This window comes from Grammomys surdaster, unplaced genomic scaffold, assembly GCF_004785775.1.
Source record: "Grammomys surdaster isolate TR1022 unplaced genomic scaffold, NIH_TR_1.0 143, whole genome shotgun sequence".
Taxonomy (NCBI): Eukaryota; Metazoa; Chordata; class Mammalia; order Rodentia; family Muridae; genus Grammomys; species Grammomys surdaster.
The window spans coordinates 48,321-62,747 of NW_021604601.1; the positions used below are offsets into that span (position 1 = coordinate 48,321).

At 43.2% G+C, this 14,427-nt stretch overlaps 1 long non-coding RNA gene across 1 annotated transcript in view; it reads left to right on the forward strand.

The window, feature by feature from the left end:
• Nucleotides 1-263: 263 nt before the first annotated feature.
• The window catches only part of LOC114618626, a 20,564-nt gene continuing 6,400 nt past the window's right edge, over nt 264-14,427 (forward strand). The window contains exon 1 of the long non-coding RNA XR_003710979.1: nt 264-500. This is a non-coding gene — a long non-coding RNA (uncharacterized LOC114618626). The remainder of the gene's footprint in view (nt 501-14,427) is intronic.

Here is a 14,427-nt window from a genome sequence, read left to right on the forward strand (position 1 = left end):
TTCTGAAGTGGTTTTTGCTGAGGAACACCTTCCTAAAGAAACAGAAGACATCTTAAAGCATTAGCAAAACTTTTGCCTGCTGCCACTTTCAGCCCTGAAGTAAGATCTCAGTGTATTACAGACAAGGTAGGGGCTGGAAATCAGCTAACCTGGGTCCTCTGCAGAGTTGCCTCTTTAGCCTTGCTTCAAACATTGCCTTCTCTGTAAGACAAATCCCTCTGCCTTCATGGAAATGTCATTTGCTGCTTTTAACTGCTTCTCTCTGACAGCAGGACTCTCTTTAGAGGATAGGAGAGGGTCCTCACACTCAGGAAATGAGTAAACTTCCTGGGTATGAAAAAGAGGAACTTAAAAGCTTCAGATGACCCTCCAAGGCTATAGTCTGAGAAGGCTCTGGCCAACCCAGCTTCAGAGAAAATTCCAAACCTGTCCCTGTGGTTTCAGCTCTGCTGTTTCCGGAGTCACACGTCAAGGTGGGCACTGCAGTGACATAGCTGTTGGTAAGTCACCCCAGCTCCTGTAAGTAACCTCTAACCCCACTCCTGTTAGCAACCCCAAAGAAAACTCAGTGGATTCCCAAGTTGGATGTTTGTGCAGTTGGTACTTTGGGCTGTCAAAAGTTCTATTTCTGGTGTGTGTGTGTGTGTGTGTGTGTGTGTGTGTGTGTGTGTGTGTGTCTGCATGTGTGTACATGCACGAATGCATATCACCTGGTCAAAACTCTGATACAACCCTATTTTTCAAAAGACATAATTGGTTCATATGATCACATGTCTTAGTGTTACTCTCAGCAGACAGAGTGAAAGAGTAAAAGAGGCATTGTCTGCACAGCTCTTGACATTCGGTGTATGGATGCTGGCTTTTTAAAAGATGCTCTGTGAATGTAGAGACGAATGGGCATTAGAAAACCAACCAGGGATCTGGCCAGCAGTCTGTGTGGAGAAGAGGTGCAGAACTCAGGAGGGAATCAGAAGTGGTGGTCTCAGGTCCTGCTTTGAAGAATGGAACGCAGAGACTCATGTATTTGAAAACCAAACCATCAGGAAGTGACACTACTTTAAGGATGAGGAAGTGTGTTAGAGTAGGTGTGGCCTAGCTGAGGAAGTGTATCTCTGAGGGTGGGCTCAGGTCAGTGTCTCAGTGTCTCTTTCTGTGCCAGTAGATTCTGATGTAGAATTCTCAGCTACTTCTCTAGCACCATGTCTGCTGCATGCTGCCATATACTCCCTGCTATACTTACAATGGACTAAACCTCTTACATTATAAGCTAGGCCCAATTAAATCCTTTCCTTTATAAGGTTGCCATGGTTATGTAGTCTCTACACAGCAATAGAATCTTACTATGACAGCTTAGGAATCTACTGTTCTTGGGGGATAACATCCCCCTTTTGTGTCTCAGGTGCTCAGCTGGGACTTTCCAATCCTTCCCTTTTCTTATATTTAGCTCTTCATCGGGTCTTTAGGAATCTGGCTTCACCAGGAAGTCTTGGTTGGGAAGAGGCCCTTAGTCTCTCCTGAGAACCATGAGTATAATAGACCTGAACACAGGGCCCAAGGTCGCCCTACACCCAGCTCCCCATCAGCACTTGAGCTACTTCTCCAGCTTGACCCCTGCAGTAGAGACAGCTTGCTTCTAGACTCTGGTTGGCTCCATCCACTAATGCTGACACTCTAGGTGGTCATCCCATAGCACGGGCATCTCCAGAATGCTGGAGTCTTCTGCTCCAAGCACACGTTCACTAGGAGCCTGTCCAGGGCTCTCTTCATGGACTCCAACACTGCCACACAGTGCCAAGCCTCCCCTGTTCTCCATGACCCCTTCACACCTTCAAAACCAACACCACCAGGCTGGCTCTTACACCTCCTAGTTTGACTGTCACCACAAGGTCCAACCTTGTTCATGTCTGGAACACAGCTTCTGTGTGCTAATTCTCAGAAAACGCTTTCCAGATGATCTCACCTCAATGGTGGTCCTCTCTTCCTTCTAATTTCTCAGCTCCAGCTGAATAACATCCAGTATACCAGCAAAGTAAAGGTTTCACTAAAGTATTTCTGGAATCTTGTTAATTACAGCTGATACTCTGATTCTTCAGTCTCAGCTACCCAAAACCATTGGTTCTTAACTCAGATGGCTTGATAGCATCTGCTTTCCTAAACCTGACAAGCCAGGCCTCCATTGTCTACACTGCTTGCAACATTCCTATCATCCACAGTCCTGAAGAATGGACCAGTTACCTCTCAGCGCTCAGTGGAATTTCTAGCTCAGAGGTCCAAACTCCTACAAACTGCCTCAAAACACATGTCCAGGTCTGCTGCAGCAATACCACATGCTATCATGGTACCAACTTGTCTTACTTAGGGTTATTGTTGCTATGATGAAACATTATGACCAAAGGAACTTGGGAAGGCAAGGGCTTATTTGGCTTATATTTCCAAATCACTATTTGTTCTTTGAAAGAAGTCAGGACAGGACTCAAAGGCGGCAGGAACCTGGAGGCAGGAGCTGATGCGGAGGCCACGGGTGGGTGATGCTTACTAGTTTTCCCTTCATGGTTTCCCTTAAAGAAAAGAATGACTGTAATGGAGTCCACCTGGCCCCATTGATCACTAGTTAATAAAATGCCCACAGGCTTGCCGCCAGCTTGATGTTATAGAAGCATTTTAAAACTGAGTTTCACCCTCATATACAACATTAGCTTATGTCAAGTTAACATAAAACTACCAGCACATAACATATTTACCTTAGATATTATTAAATTACCAGGAATAGTTGTTAGAAGTACCTGTGAGCCCTTCTCACCAAGCCTCCGTTGATAAATTTCTACAAATGATGTCATAACTGGCCATTACACTCCACGGTCATTTTAAAATGTGTCTATTCTGAAACATTGAACTTTATTGTGAAGTTTTTTGTAGGGCTTTCTCTGTCTTTAATGATATTCAGGCTAGATTGTCTTTTTTGGAAATCTATTAGAGGACTTGAAAGAAGGCTCAGCAGTTAGGAACACTTGCTGTTCTTGGAGAGGACCTGGGTTCAGTTTCCTGTACTTCCAACCCTCTGTAACTCCTTCCAGGCAATCCATGCCAACTTCTGGCCTCTGCAAGCACCAGCTACACATGTCATGTAAGCATAAAACCAGAGTCAAAATACTTATACACATTGAAAGTAAAAATTAGTCAGTCTTTTAACAATGCATGAGCACAGTGATTATACTGCATAGTTAGCTTCACTGTGTTTTCATATATGTGTGTATAAGATATTTTGATCACATAAACACTTCAATCACTTCATGCTCCCTGGTCATTCCCTTCATCTCTTTACTCTTCACAGTGACTGGTCCTCTTCTTTCATGGGTGCTTTCTAAATTTCTCTGACCAAATGATTTCATTTGGGGTTATTTATAGAGGTTTGGGTAAGGAGTTATTTACAGAAACATGGGCTCCTTACTTGTGACAATATCAGTGGGCACAACGTCTCTCCAGGTCCTGGACCATTAATTAATTAACTAATTAACTAATACAGATAGATTCTCAGGGATTGAAGAGCCTCATAATACTCTCTGGATCCATGAAGAGATGATTGACAGGCCTGCTCTTGTGCAAGGATCATACAAGATCTCAGAGCTGCTCAGAGTTCAACAGAGCAACAGCGAGGACATGCTTGGAAAACAGCATTTCACATCATTCACCCTAACTTATCTTACATCTTACTGCTCCATCTTGTAAGGTGTTTTCTGGTTCTTGGATGAGGTGATACAGAAGTCTGGTATATGCTTTTATCCCCCATATCTTGGGCTTATCCTTCTTGGACAACCTTTTGGTGGCCTGTTTGGGTAACTCTCCTCTGCATCCTTTGGCTCCTCTTTCCTCTGTAGCTTGTGAGCGTAGATGGAGCAGTCCACAGGCTGCTGCTGATTTCTGTCTGGGGAGGTCTTGCAGTGAGATCCAACGGTCTCCAGACTTCCCGTCTGAAAGTAATTAGCTCTTTACCCCAGCAGAGAAGTCTCAAAGTCATTGCTTAGCTTGTACCCTGACGTATCATGAACCTGACTAATGTAGGTGATCTAGAGTACCAGGCCTCCAAACCACTTTTCAGACAGACCCATATCTAGGGTCAACAGCCATTATTGCATGTAACCTGGAGGGTAGTATGGCAGAGAGAGTAAATGGTCAGTCCTAACTGTGTGAAAATATCTTTGCATTGTTCTAAGAATAAATATAGGGTAAGTGTCCCTGCATGGGTCATGTTAGGAGTGCATGCAAGTGAGGTGCTCACAAGCTTGTCTTAGTCAGTTCTCATGGTCTGAGCAGAAGATAGTTTATTGAACTGGAAGTCAGACTCTCAATAGGTCAGTTTTGGTTACTGGAAAGATGGGTAAAGGCACTTACTATGAAAGCATGAGGACCGGAATTCCCATCCTTAGGATCCAGTGGGAGACCTATTGTAAGTCCCCTGCAGAACAACACTTCCAAGGACAGATGAGACCCCAGCCTGCTTCTTACCTCCTTGGGTACAAAATTTCCTCATCATATATATGCAAATGTGAATAATAAAGACTATGAAGATGAATCCCACAGGGATAAATATTTTCTCATACTGAAAATGGCTGGTTGTGGAAGCTGGGTAGGTAATAAAAGTTGGCTGATATCTGGGGCCCTTGATGTTGATCATTAAAATAGGTAATTGGGAAATTCTGGATAAACTTAAAAATACACTTCCATCAATACCTTCTCTTCCCAGGCAGCCAAAGGGACTCATGTATAATGAATGTTTTACGAAGTCTTCAGTAGAGTGAGGATTGGGAGTGATATATATCATGTCTTTTCAGAGCTTATTTCATTACAAAGATAAGTTAATGTCCATCGACCAATTTGATATATGTCCTGTGAATAGAACTTTCTGGATGTTGGGAAAATTGGTGGTGTTCAATTGTGCCAGAGAAAGGAAACAAAGACCTTCAAAGTGATGGTGGAGCTGGAGGAAGGGCAGCTATACCTGAGGATGAAAAGGCTAAAAGTTTACAGTGATGCACACAGACTTGGGGCTCATTAGCAGGCCATGTAGAGCCTGGACCACTGGTTAATAGGGGTGTGAGATGGAATGAGAAATCCTCGTGATCACCACTGGCTCTTCAGACAGGAACACTACTGAAATCATTCATTCAGTCTATCAAATTAGATGAAGTACCTTCTGATAATCTAGGTAATACCTACTAGGCCTTTCCTTGTGTTGTTTGAAGAAATCATAGAGCCAGTGACTGTATTCTGCTATGGAGATCCTCGGATCTTTTATTAGGCCCTCATTATTCTTCCATTCATTCACAATATGCCCTGGTACAAGGTTAATCAGTTTCCAGGTCATAGTCATTGTGTTAAAGATGAAGGAGTAATTTCCACTGATGTTGAATAGCCAAGAGGCACCAATGATTTGCCCTTGGCTGTGCTGAGAAACCATGGTGGCCTGTAAAGTGGGGTAACCTGCAAGTCACAGACAAAAGAATGATGGTTTTTCACTTCTGATCCATCCATCACCTTCTCAAAGGTCCAGTCCTTCTCCACAAGCTTATGTGTCAGTATTGTTGCCACACAACTTGCTCTTGTTACCCATTGTGTACCCTGTGCCTGCTGCAAGGGACCACAACTGCTCAGCTCCTTCACACAAATGCATTCACCATCACATTCCTGCATGTGCTCTCCCCTTCCTCTCTTGTCAATGTCTCTGTCACTCTACTCTATCCCACACTTACCACTGCTCCTGGAGGTGTCCAGGTTGATGTTAGCCAACTTATTTCTGAACTCCCGCCCCAAGTGTTCCAGCTATTGGGTTAAACACTTCCATGCTTAAGTGGCACTTGCCATCATTCCCAGGTTACCAAAATGTATGGCCTTGTTTCCATTATCAAACCGAAGGAAGGCCATTCCATCCACTGAGCATTGTCCTTCACACCAGGGATGTGCAGGAGTGGTATGAGCCTGACAGTGAAGATGCAAGGAAGAGAGTGTGTATCTGTGAGAGAAACATGCCTGCCGGTGAGTTCCACAGCGGGAGTAGACCATGTGGCAACCATGTCAGTAGGATGATTTATCACACAAAGACTCTTACTCACCTTCACCAAGTGTGGAGGTATAAAATCTATGAAGAAGCAAAAGAGGGGATTGGTGCAGATTTAACGCCAGAATGGGTGACAGAAAATGCTCCTCCCACTCAGTCAGTCAGTCAGTCAGTCAGTCAGTCAGTCATAGCAACTGAAAAGAATTTAAAAGGCAGCATGTATAGCAGCGTGTGTGTGTGTGTGTGTGTGTGTGTGTGTGTGTGACCCACTGAACGATGGGAAGAAAAGTTAAGGTCTGAGTCAGTAGGAAAAGAAGGAGAAGTTGTGGATCTGCAGTTTGGGGAGGGTTAGATACCTGTAGGGTAGACTAGGAAGCAAGCCTGCTATAATGTCCTGCTTTCCTCTAGATCCTGAATATTCTACAGGAATGATTTTTTCCTGTATGTTTTCTCTCGGTGGCAGGGAGGGGAAAGGGTAGGGTGCTGTCTGTTGCCCAGAGGCATGCCAGAAACAGATCTGTGGCGTGGGGGATAGGGCTCTAATTGGGGCCATTATGGCCAACCAGGAATCAGACTCATCCTTGCTGGTGCAGTCCAGGCTGTGTCCAGGCTCCCTGACTCACATCACCTCTGCTCACCACCAGGAATCCACACAGGCAGAACAGTAGAACAATTGAGTGGAGGTGCAGCACCTGGTTCCAATGAGTGAGCTTGGGAACTCCCCCTGGGGTCAGGACTCTTTTCCTCAGCCTGTACTGGCATCTGAGCTGACTAGAGTTGTCAGGAAAAAGCAAGGCCCAAATAGCTCTGACTCAAAGAGAAACTTGCTGTTGTTCAGAGTATCTGGCCTGTCCCATAACAGACTCCACCTCCATACTCCCCACTTCCGTCTAGACACTTCCCACTTCCGCCCCAAGCAATGTATCTTGCCATCCCCATTAGGAGTTTCAGTTTGTTTTTCTAATTCCATCCAAGGCCACTGTGGTCCACGTGTCTCTTGTCTCATTCAGTGAGACCCTGGTCTTCTTTCTTCCCCCACTGCATGGTCAATCCTCTGCACTCACCTTCAGGGCTGGGATAGCACACATGAATAAAGAATCCTGCAGGCAGAGAAGAGGATACCTGCTGTGCAAGCCATGTGCTTCACCTACCAGCAACAGAGAGGACAGAAGGCAGGTTCTGTGTATTCCTACTTTCATCCTCTGCATCCTGTCTTCCAGCTTTAGATGAACGGCAGCTTAAAGACAGTGAAATGATACACCTGCTTGTTTGCCTCTGAGTCATTCTGGTGCCCTTGCCTCTCCAGCTACATGAAACTCAAGAGAAAGTAAAGTTTCAGTTCTTTGTTTGTTGCATGTTCCCACACTCCTGAGGGAAACACCACGTAAACACAATCATCTCCTGTGCCCTCTGAATTTGCTGCTAGATGTGTCCTGATTGTTTTTTGAGTAATTGTTTGTGTACCATTCAGTCTTCAGGTCCAGCTGTTACTTGCGACTATGATGTAATAGTTTTGTCTTCACCCTTTGGATACAATTTTGTGCTATGTAATATATGTTCACACAATAAAGCGTCCCAGAGGGGGTTAATTTAAATAGATTATATGAAAACAGGAGAGCACCTGGTTTTGTTCTGCTTTCAAGTCATAAGACATTAACAAAAGTCACAAAATTGTTATTATAAATTGGACCTTATACAACCTTCTCCTAACACAAATCTCCTACATACATTGTCGCCATGTTAAATGCAGGTGCACAACAAGGCCAGACAATCCTCTCCACCTGGAGTTACCACCACATGTGGTATTGTAAGCCACCTGTGGGTGCTGGCAACTAATTGAATCCTGGTCCTCTGCAAGAGCTGTCAGTGTCCTTAAATGCTGAGCCATCTCTCCAGCCCCTAAGTTACCAGGGGAAATGAATTCACTGATAACAGCATTCTTTAACTAAATTAAGAAATTATTTATCACGATGGCTATTCTACATGTGTAGAGAAGAAGTAAGTTTATGTCATAAGTCTTTCAGTTTTCTATTAGAATGTTTGTAGACATGAGTGTGATTAATTTTGCTGTGTGATTTTTTTTAATTTCAAGTATGTTGGTTTTTTGTTTTGTTATCTTTCTTGTTAAACTTCAAGTTGTGGCTTTTACCACACATTTCTCAAACTAGGAATATATAATATTAATTATATACCCTCTTTACTAATACACACACATTAGATAGTATTTCCAGCTCCTTTCGTAGTTGTGTACCCTTACAAATGTATTGAAGTGCTCCCTAGAGTATCAGAATGTTTCTTTATATGAAAATAGGATCTTGAAATTATGATTATGATATATGAAGAGGTCATCAAAAACCAGGGTGAGAGACAAACCTATCATAGCACATGTCCTTTTATGACAGAGATAAACAGCACACACATATCTTAAAACAACCAAGCTCTGAGTTAGGAGGCTATAAACTGAGGCATGCCTAGGATTATTTGCTACCACTAGAACAGAGGAAGGGGAAAGCAAGCATTTCTCCAAAGCCTTAAGGAAGCATGGCCCTGCTGACTCCTGGATCTCAGGTCTCTGCCTTCCAGAGCAGTGAGAGAATTCATTTCTGCTATTTTAAGCCAGTGTGCTTTTAGTATGATGTTAAGTAAGCCCTAGGAAGCAAACACATTACATAAGAAAACCAGATAGGGGATAGTAGCTGTGTGAAGCAATTCATTTAGAACAGGCAGAATGGGATGTGGCAGAAACACCTCCATGCGATTTAATCCAAAGGGACAAATTCAAAACTAAAGAAAACAACAAACCCGAACTACTCTGGACTTGCAGTGAATGTCATGTCAGAGACTGAGGCAGGGGCATGATCTTACTCAGATTCTCCTCAGTTTATTTTTTAGATAGTATCCCATTGGCCCGAGGCATTCTGATCAGGCAAGGCTGGCTGGCTATTCACCCTAGGGACTCAACTGTTTGTCTCAGCAGCACTAGGATTTCAGGCACATGCCACCATCCTGGACATTCTTGATGTGGGATTTCGGGGTATTACTCAGGTCTTCATGTTTGTTCATCAAACAGAATACCAACTGAGCCACCCTCCCAGCTTAAACCTCATGCCTATGTATTGCTTATTGTCTATCCTTAGCCTTTAAGAAGGGGAATTTAGTGAAAGAGTGATGCTAAGAAGTGGAAAGGTGGAAATACACTAAAAAAGCAGTCATACACTGTGTTAGGTCTACACAATGTACACAGATATCATCAGAATTCGAGAGTAAATATTAGTTGCTGGAAAAAATATTGACATACGACACTCCAAGGAGGTCTGCTCAGTGTTACATTGTTCTAATATCATCAAGATTATTCAGATCTCAGCAGAAATCTCAGTAGGATCCATCCCTAGATGAGGGGCTACAGGCAGTCAATGGCTGCAGAGAAATGTCTAATCAGTCTTCTCAAGGGTGTCGGCTCCTAAAAGATTATCTAGTTCCAAGAAGTCATCCTTAAATGCTTATTCTTATGAGTAGAAATAAGCAAGGTCTTAAAATTGTATTTATAGTATATATGTATGTATTTATATATATTATGTGTGTGCATATCTATAATATATATGACCCCCAACTGAAGTAAAGAAAAGGAGGCCATGAATTTGAGAAGGAAGGAGTGGGGAAGATAATGGATTATGTGGACAGAGGGGATAAGGAGAAACTGATGTTAATGTGGTACTTACATATAATGTCGCAAAAATAAACTAAAAATAATTTAAAAGCTTCTATTTAACCTTTGGTTGGGAAATAAAAGCCAAGGGCAAATCTTGTTCACTTGAGGAACAAATCCACTTACACTAGGGAAAGTTGGTTTAATCCACACCAGCTATTATTCCCACAGTACATTCAGAGACTAAAAGACAAATTCAAACCTGTGTTTCTAAGGAATATGTCAAATGTAACAGAGCACTGGGATTGCTGAATGGATATTAATCAGCTGGTGTTGCCTTATGTCCTATGAGCTGAGTGCTCACAACTGTGAAGACTAGATTTGCCGAAATTTATAGTGAAATGTGTTCCCAAATTTCTTCAGCACAGGAGTACTTGTTTGTTAAAGGGAAATCTCATTTGGAAAAGAGAACAAGAAAGAATGAATATTAGGGATGAGGAATGACTGAATGAAGGCAATGGACTTTCATTATGAAAGATGATGTGAAGCCAATTACCTTCTACATTATTGTGACACACGCCCACCTCGCCAGCAAGGAAGACACGGCAACACACCAGGATCCTTCTGCAGCAAACGTTTATTCCAAATGAAAATGGAGGAAGACCCCATGCCCGGAAAAGGCACTGCTTATATACCCTTAGAGCGGCGTGTTCATTTCTGATTGGCTGCTTACTCGTTGCCCGCCAAAACGCCCTGGGATGGGCTTTGACTTTGGCGCACTTTTACCATAGCACATGCGCGGTTTACTTGTTTACTTGGAGGAGCACCGGATGCCAGCGCCATCTTGTAATGGCGAATTCTGTCAGCACGAGCCGCGGCTTCCTACACCTCCCCCTTTTTTGTTTTATTGCAGAGGGTGGTAGTTGAGATCCATGGGAAGGTTTCGTAACTCCCAAATTTGGGGGTCTCACGGCGGGTCTGAGTCTCTTTGGAGGGCAGTGCTCAAACTCTTACCCGTCACTGGGTCAGCCTCCCCACCCGGGGCTGCCCTGTCTTAGGTGGCCGAGGCTTATCCGTCCGCTCCGTCATTGACTTACCAGACCTACTATCCGTGGAACGAACACCTTAGTGGGCAGGGACTGTGTACAGATATGTTTGTGGCTTCATAGGGTGTCTTCACCAAAAGCCCTTGGGGTACAGCGGCTGAGGAATCTGTCTACTGGCTATTTCCTTTTGTTTTGTTAAACAGGCACTGGTCAATGTCCCGTGTCTTAGGCTAGCTGACGTTCTTCCATAGCCAGCACCAAAGAATGGTGAGCTCCCTGTCTTAGGCTACGAGGGTCGTGCACCCACACCTGGCATTCTCAGAATGTGTGCCCCAGGTTGTGGCCACTTGCAATGCCCGTCATGGGGTAAACTCACAGCTCATGGTGTACCTCTGGCATATGGCATCAACCTATTCCCGTCGTTGGGACCAATGGCAGCTGGCCTGGAGACGAAAAGATGGAGCTGTCCATCTGGCTGTCCTTGGCCTGTCTAGCGTGGTACCAATCATGACTCAAACTCAAGCCTGATCAAGCAAATTCCATCTTGGGGGAATAAGCGATCAAGGACTGATAGTTTAAGACGGTCTCCCTTACCCTACCAGGTGCAATGGAAACAAGTCCTCTGGGTGCAAGGGCTAAGGGAAACAGAAAGAGATGCAAACACCCATCCCTGTGCAATGGAGCCATCTCCCAGGGGTGCAAGGGCTGTTTGCCTCAAATTCAGGTACCACAGCTACACAGACAAGGACCAGCCAGGCCAAGACTCCTCACCGACCCAGTGCAATGGGCAAATCCCTTGGGGTGCAACGGCTGTGAAATCTGTCTACTGGCTATTTCTTTAACATGGATAACCAAATTTCAGGAGATGAACCTTGTTCTAGGGCTGTAAGTGCTTGGGTAATAACGACCTTGTCACGCTTTTGTTGAGCTCTGAGTTTGCAGACCAACCATAGCATGAACACTAATCCGCAACATAGGGTGTACCAAATAGGCCTACTCCCACCTACTTTTAAAAGAAGGAGAAAGCTGAAGAGATCCAGGAGGAGAGTCCCTCAGTCAGGGACAGATCCACGCGTGTCGAGTTGATGGCCACCACAGCCGCTCTCAATTTTTTGAGTGTCTCATCGAAGTTTTCTGACCAATTTCCTGCAAGATATTGAGACAATTTCCTGGACAGATTAGCTACATTATGTCTGACTGGTATGGGTTTTGGAAAGGCAGATAATATGGTCCATCATTGTTCCCCCGATATACTAGGAACCTGTATCCCTTGGATCAGCATGAGGGCTGTCATCAGAGTTTGGAGGGCCCGCCTGGGTGTCATCTTCTAATATCGCGAGTCATCACGTCAGTCGCTCTGGTAGCCAAAACGGGTTGTCTTCTTCCTGCAGAAAAACACAAACCGCTCCCCTGGCTCTTATTAAAATAGGATCCGGGCCTTTCCATTGTCCAGTCAAGATGTCCTTCCATTTGACCATCTCTTTTGGCCTGTCAGGCTCTAAACAGTGACGGTCAGCAGCCGAATGGCCCTGACTGACCAGATTTAAAAAATTGAGGGAAAACCTTTTTTTCCTTTAATTATTAATTTAAGATTAGGTCTCTTGTAATTAATAGGACCTAATACACAGAGGAACTAAGGCCATCTTGTCTATCTCTCTCAAAACAAATTTGGAAGGAAGGACCCAAAACAAGTTGAGGAATTCTTTTGTCAGCAGGTAGTTAAAAATGCCATGGAGGGAAGCAAGCTAATTTTTAATTCCTCCAGCATAATCATTATCTCTAACTCTTGGCCCATAAGCTGTTTTGAATTTCTTTTGAGTCTGAGGCTGACACCTCCCTAAGGAACAAACAAGGCAATAAACAAATTCTAGAAAACACCCTTCTAGAGGCAGGTCAGGACAAAAGGAATGTCTGAAATACAAGCTTCTGCCGCACCCACTCTGTACAAAGTCTTGATTCAAATGTAAATGTTTTTAATCTTGGCCTATATCCTGAGGCCTGGCCCAGAGATTATCTTTCCTGCACCAAGGACAAGTTTGTCATGTAACCTTGGTCACCTGACTGTTGCTCAAGCCTCTGTTCCTGGGACAGTCACTTTAAAAACTATCTAAATTTCCACATTTAAAACACCCCCCATCCCTATGGCTCTGTGCAAGCTATGGCCAGACCCTGATTGTATGAGGGCGCAATTTCATTGCAAAGACGAATGTATCTAAGTCTGTCTTTGCTTGTATGGTCTGAGAGCTGTGTAGGCAGTTCAACCTGATTAGCATCACACTGACCTTCTCCTACAAGCATGTTTAGATCCCAGTCTGCATTGTCTTAATTTAAATGTAAATGTTCTTAATTTCCAGCAGGCCAGCACTGTATCACAACTTGTTTTAAATATTTTTATTTAACTCTACCTGCTGTCTCCTTTTCTATTAACATGTGCGAATCAAAAAATCCCAAACTCAAGATTAGAACTGCCAACTGTAGCCAATGGAATACTGGCAGTTTAACTAAATTTTTAAATTTCTTTTGCAACATTAGAGTATAACCATTAATTTTGAGAAGCAAAACCAGAAGAAATGTAAACAATCTATTTTTTCTAAAATCAACACCAAGTAGATTACCTTTATGTTACAAAGTTTTGCTGCCAATTCTTACATATGAGTGTATGAAGCAGTTTTTACTATCTCATTGAAGAGATACTGTTTTAAAATCTTATTTTTATACACCTGGTTTCTGAATGACTCTAATCCTGAGTTAGTTTTACACCAACTTTCCGTTACCAAAGTTGTAAATTTCTAATCACACCCAATAATTTAAGCCAATAATCTATAACCAAGACATGTAGAACATTTTTATACTTTTAAAACCAATCAGAAACAACAATGAAGTGGCTATGCATCTTATATATTTAGACCAAACAAAATTTGTTGCCTTTTCTAGCTGTAATTTCAAGAGAAAAGCACCTTGTCACAGAGATTTTTCTAGGACAAAACAACTCTTAGCTTCCTTATAAAACCCAAAAAGCTACTGGTCTCTTTTAAAAGCAGCTTATCCCAACTTCAATTCCTGGAAAGGCTTTTTCAGCTCAGCTCAACTCTTAGCTACAGGTGTAGGGTAGCTTATCAGCCTCTGCTGTGTATATTAAGACTGCCTTTAAAACAAAGTTAAACTAGCCCAAGAGTTGGATCAAGCAGTTTTAACGATCTTTTCTTCTGAACATGCAACAAACACAGAACATTTAGACAATGAAACAAAAGACAAACACAAACACGTGGACATTGGCGCACCAAGGACAGACAACAAAGAAGGACATCTAAGAGCTACAGAGAAATTCAGGATGTCTCCCGAATTCTCTTCTGTTCCTAGGAGAGCTCTGAAATAGCTTTTTCATTCCTTTTTGCTGACACAGCTCAGAGAGAGGGCAACTGTTTTTCTGGAACCTTTTCTCTCTCTCTCATATTCAAGATGTAACTTGTTCGAGAAGCATCATGTCATAAAGCTTTCCATTCTATATACTGTCCCATATTAGGGAGAGCAGCTTTTACTGTATTTTGCCAATCATTCGGAGTCATTGCCATAGTGGCAAATCTCTCAAGCTGCATAACTGTAAAATTAGCATTAACTCCATATTTGTTAACCGATTCAGCAAGTTCTTTGATAGAGGCATACTCTACAGGTGCGTGGACACG